The sequence below is a fragment of the Sarcophilus harrisii genome, chromosome 1 (assembly GCF_902635505.1).
Source record: "Sarcophilus harrisii chromosome 1, mSarHar1.11, whole genome shotgun sequence".
Lineage (NCBI taxonomy): Eukaryota > Metazoa > Chordata > Mammalia > Dasyuromorphia > Dasyuridae > Sarcophilus > Sarcophilus harrisii.
The window spans coordinates 713528314-713534704 of NC_045426.1; positions in this window are offsets into that span (position 1 = coordinate 713528314).

The following is a 6391-nucleotide window of genomic DNA, read 5'->3' on the forward strand; positions in this document are numbered from 1 at the left end:
GCCTGTATAACTTATGATCTTGATGTCCCCCATTTCTTTGAATCAGTGCAATGTTCACTTTATCTCACACTCAAGACTCAATGTAACTAGTTCTAAAAATTCTCATACATCCCCTTTATCCTAGAACAGGATCCTAGTATCAGAGTCTCAGAGCTACAAAAAATGTGCAGGATATTTAGTGCAATAGGTTTATGACAAAAAAATATATATATCCTTTCTAGTAACTAGAATTACAAATATGGGCAAACTAATAATCCATATCTGAGTAAGTCTATAATGACAGGCTCTGAGGATATACATTTTGCTCTTTTAGTGATAGGTATAAAGAATTATTAAGTCCCAGAGGTCATGGAGGTAATCTGATATCAAATATTTATTTTACAAAAAGGAAACACTGCCAAGATAGTAGAATGACTTTTTTGCATTTACTTAGCATGGATCAGCTCAATTATAGTCTTTTAGGTCTAAAGCTAATATTCATTCAACTACCTATAACTGACTTTTATAGAAGAATTCATAAGCATAGCTCATCCATTCAGCATGCAGATCGCTCCTCATATGTCCATGGAACCCTGTTACAAGAATTTTGCTTTAAGAATAATCAGAGTTATAAGATAACTCAGAGCTCATTAAATATAAAACACTGAAGATTTAACTGAGCATTCTAATATGTGAAGTTAAATGTGGCAGAGAAGGAGAAGGAATATTAACTTTGCAATTGGCTGAAATCACTGGTTGGGAGACATAAAAAACAATATCGTTGATGTAAATTGTGTTCCCTTTAATCTTTGGGGGTGACTGATGTAAACTGTGCCTCCTTTTGGGGGGAGGGATAGGAAAGGAACTTGTGGGGGAAGGGTGCTCCTGACTCTCAAACCCTCCCAGCCTATGGGAGGGGTACATCCTTCCCAGACAATTCCCAGATAAGTAATCTCATTCAGTTGGAAATCTTGGCCTGGAACATACTGCTCCCCAGCTCCAGGCCGATATGACCAAAGGTTTTGTCAATCCATCTTTGCTAAATTTCTAATCAGGAGTTTGCTGCTAAGAAAGCTGTCTTCTTAGTGTACATAAATCCTCTTTTGCCACCAACTTTGGGTTTGTGAATTCTTTTGCAAAGAATCTGTGACATCGACCAAAGGGGATCTTTTACCCTCAATTCTCGCACCTCAACATTGTCACTTATCATTGGTATCCCTTGGATTGAGGGAAGAACAAAACAGTGTTATGAATAAGTGATTTGATGATAAGAGATAAAATAATGAATGAATGAAATGAATTTTACTACTCACTGGTAGTACATTAGTACTGGTGATACATTATGGTGACACAAATACCAAAGCAAACAGTCTTTGCTCTCAAGAAGCTTACATTTAATAGGGAAAGAGACCACACTTACATGAGAGTGATGGCCAGTGAAATGTATTTTTATATGAAAAATTAAAGGGATGGTAAATAGAAACACAAGGAAGTAGTTCAACACATTCATGTAGAAAATTATCATTTCAGAAATGGAAAATAAACTGGAAATGACTAGTAAGGAAAGGAAAGCATGATTGGGTGCGAGATATAAAGGAAGGAAAGGAGAGAATTTGAAACTTTGGCACTCGAAGTTTTAAGAATGCATGTTAAAATTATTTTTTGTTTTGTTTTGTTTTTACAAATAACTGGGAGAAAGTAAAATACAATATTTTTTTTAAATATAAAAATTAGTTTTCAGAAATTCTGAAATTTATTCCACAGAGAAATCAATCTGACTACTCAGTTATATCTGGTAAGAAGGAGGCATTGGTCCTGCTTTGCAATTGAATTACAAATAAAATATGCACCACAATCCCTTGTTACTGTTTGCTTGGTAACTGCCTGCCTAAAGCAATATGTGCCTGATTTTCTAAAGTGCTTACTAAGCTTATCAGAAGGCTTGGTCCCGCTACTAAATTTCAGAAGTATGTGCTAGAATGGGTAAGATCCTTCAGATGAATCCCGTTAGTGGATCACATTGTGCTGTTTGCATATAGGTTTGAAACATTACCAAGCTTTCTAATACAGATGTATCATCATTATGCATGTCTGGGGAAGGCAGTACAGTGGGTGGTTTGGGACCAAAGCTGAACAGGAAAGGAAGAATAGGCTATAATATATGGAAAATCATAACTGTTCATTCTGACTCCAAACTTACTTTAGAAAAGAAGGCTGATCTTTTAAAAGTCAGTTTTCAAACAATGTTATTTTTTGTCTGAATGATATAGAGTACATCACTCTCCAAAGAAGTGAAATAGAAAATTACTCCAGAAGCAAACACATAGTGATTTAAACTGATATTTATGCTGTAACCAAAGAGATCATTAAAAGAAGAATAGGAGCACATTATGCATGAGTAAACAATGAAGGGTAGGAAAAGATGCAAAGATCAGCCGAACTGAAAAGATGAGAAGAGGCCAGGAAGAGGACTCTATTGGTATGCTTATGGCAGGAATTGTGAGCAAGGTCTTCTGTAAAGTCTACAGACATCCTGTGGTCTCCCAAAATAATGAGAGAACAAGGACAAGAGTCCCACAGATTGGGCAGCCAGAGATAAATCTTCATCTTCAAAAATAGAAGGAAAACAGGGCAGCTAGGTGATACAGTGGATAGAGGACTAGCCCTAAAGTCAGGAGTTCAAGTCTGTCCTCAAACACTTAACACTTCCTAGCTGTGTGACCCGGGACAAGTCACTTAACCCAATTGCCTCAGCAAAAAAAAAAAAAAGTGTAAGAAGTTAAAAATGGAAGGAAAACCCAAACCAATGAACCTCATTGATGCATCTGAATATTTAAGGGCTGGAGGAAGTGAAACTCACCAAGAGAGACCTCATTGATGCATCTGAATATTTAAGGGCTGGAGGAAGTGAAACTCACCAAGAGAGAAGGAATTTTTAAAGCTGTCAAGTCAGGAAGGTTAAGGATGAAAATGGAGAATGAGGTACAAAAATGAATGTTTCAATGGCTGACTTTGAATGTCATATATAATTCTTGTTAAGAATATAGGAAAAAAGGTTTTTTTTTTTTAATTTTTTGGTTGTTGTTTGGTTTGGTTGTATAATGGGAAATGATAAATAGCTTTCATTTTTTTCTGTAACTTATGAGTCTGGTTTCAGAGGAAAATCTCATTACTGAACTAATACTGAAGCCAACAAAGCTTAGGAAATAATTTTTTGCACATATGAAATTCAGAACAATTACCTGTCTCTGCAAAAAAAAAAAAAAAAAAAAAAAAAAAAAGTGGGCCATTGAAAGTCTGATATTCATATCTTCTGATCAATAATCCAATATTTTTTATTTCTACTTCATTGTTCAACCCATATCACAGAATGACACAGTAGACTCAGACTTACTAGAAAATGCTAAAAACAGTAGCCCTTTTATTTTTGAACAGTAGTGATAGGGTTGGGACTGGACCTGCACTTGAACACAAGGTCTTTCTTACTTGGTAATCAGCTCTTCATCAACTACATCACACAATACATGGAAAGGCAAGAGAAAACAAATAAGATTAAGGGATGGGGCATAATTAGGATGGATAAATATACATCTGGACTACTGTACTTTTGGAGTCAATATAGCATCACCTTTTGGGAGGAGACTGGATATTCTCATGATTTACCCAATGGCATTGTATTTAAGGCTTGCCTTAGATTGTTTTTGAGTCAAGATAGCAGGGAAAAGAGGAAAGTAGAGAAAAAACTAATTCTATGAGAAGTTCCTATAATGTATGTACAAAGCTTACACCACTCCCTAATCTGTTTTATTGGCTTGGTTTGGGAATACTTGGGTCTCTCCACAACAAAATGGTTAGTTTACTTCAGTTTCACCAACAGTAAATCAGTGTCCCAATTTTTTCCACAGTCTCCAACACTTGTCACTTTCCCTTAGTTTTTAAATTTAGTCATGATGATGATGATGATGTGAAAAAACTATAAGAACCAGAATGTATGAGAGTACTTAAATTTTGTGATTTATGTATGCTTTCTCATTTGAACCACACAACAATCCTGTGATGTGAATACTATTATTAGCCCCATTTCATAGTTATGGACACTAAAATACAAAAATGAAGTGATTTTCTTAGGGTCACACAGATAAGTTTCTGAGAAAGGATTTGGCCTCAGGCATTCCTAATTCCAAATACTCAGTCCAATTTATGTTGCCACCTACTTAAAGTTTCTATAGAGACTTGTGTCATGAACAGAAGACATGTGTTTGGATTTTCATCTCTAAAGTCACAGAGTCAATTCGAGAGTTTTGTTTTGTACCTGAAAATTCTAGTTATAGAAGCTCACAGAAAAAAGAGGAAGAAGTAAAGTAAAAAATGGAATTACTAGGGAATAGAAAACTTGCTAACAAGCAAGGATGAGTCTAAGGATGAAAGAGGGGTTTTGGACTGCCATTTTCAAAGTAAACTTCAAAGCCTGATTAGAGAAATGAAAATTAAAATAACCTTGAGATATCATTTTATCCCTTGAAGAGGGAAGTAACAAATGTTGGAGGGGATGTGAAAAAATTGAGACACCAATTTATAGTTGGTGAAATTATGAATTGGTCCCCTCATTTTGGAGAGCAATTTAGAATTATGCTCAAAGTCTTATTAAATTGTCTATATCCCCCTGCTCCAACAATACCATTATTAGATCTATTTCCAAATTTTTAGGGGGAAAGGAAAAAAAAAGTTCTAAAATGTTTGTAGCATTTCTGTTTGTGGTGGCAAAGAACTGAAAAGCTCATCCATTGGGGAATGGCTAAAAAAACCTGTGGCATATGATTGTGATGGGGAACAGTATTGTGCTTAAGAATGATGAGCTCAATAATCTTAGAAAAACATGGAAAGACTTGTATGGAATGTTGAAGAGCAAAATGAAAAGAACCAAAAGAACTTTGTTCTAAAGAAATAGCAATATTGTTTTAAAAATGACTTGAAATGATTGTCATTTTTTCTATTATAAATATCCAAATAAACTATAAAGGACATACAAAGAAACATGCTACATAAATCCGGAGAAAGAACTGAAAGAACATATAAATAAAATTATGGATATTGTACATATATAATTATATATCTGTGTGTATGCACATACACACACAAACACACACACATATATATATACATGTAGAGAGGAGGGAAGGAAAAATGTACATGATAACTTTATTATATATTTAAAAGAATAGGAAGTTGTAAATACTAGATATGTAATTAAATATATATGTGGAGTTTTTCTTCCTTAAAATATAAATGGTTCTCTCTGGGAGAGCAGGTTTCTTGGGGAGGTTTTCTGGAGGCAGCCTTAATTTCAGTTAAAAGTAAATAATTACCCAAATGTTCAGATCTTTTATTGTGTCCTTCAATATAGCCCGGTTAGCTTTCTTAGAGGCTCTCTCTCTCTCTCTCTCTCTCTCTCTCTCTCTCTCCTTGGTTCTAAGAGCTCTTGCAGCTTTGTCCCTTGCTTCTGCCTCTGCTTTCTTTAGCCTCCAGCCAGCACCTCCTTGCCTAGGGCTGGGCAGCTTTCTGGAGAGCCTTTCAGACCAGCGTTGCACTCAGTGGGGGAAGTGCAGGAGCCCAGCCACCACAGCTGTGTGAGATGAAGTGAATCTGGCTGCACCTCCGAGAGTAGGCTTCTGCTGAACTGACAGATGCTCCCTTCTTCAATTTAATTCAGCTGAACTCCCCAAGAGAGCCTCTGTCTGTTTCTTATATATGATCTCTTCTGAGAGAATGGGATTATGGGTTTCTCTCAGAGTGCTCTCTGGCCCTGAGAGCTTCAAGGGAGGTGTGAATAGCTCAGACTAAACCCTGAAATCTCCCAAACATGTGAACTCCAATGAGTACTTAAATACTTCTTGCTTATATGAGCTTTCTAAAGGTGTGAACACAAGCATTGTTTCTATCAGTTATACTTAGTACCAAGTTCTGTCCCATAACATCTCCTCGTAGGATCAGATCAATCATACTGAACCATACTAAATTAGATAATTATTGTCTCTATCAACTCTAATGACTTAACATTTTGTAAAGATTCCAACATATATATGTTATAAAAATGCTTATTTTATTCCATAGATTAAAAAAAAAGATATGGATATGAAGGAAATGATTTTTTTTAAAAGTCAAACCAATATCAAAAAAAAGTGAAAAATTAAATTTATAATCCAATGAGAATTTCACTTTAAGCCATCAGATTTAATCAAGATATTAAAGTATTATGAACAATTTCTTTTTGAATATTTCATGAAATATCATCAATTTCTTTGATAAGTAGAAGGGCCACTTAAAATTTTTAAAAAGAAATATTTCTTTATAAGAAATCTGCCAGCTACTCAATAAATCATTAATCAAGCAGTCAAGCAATAGCCATTTAGTA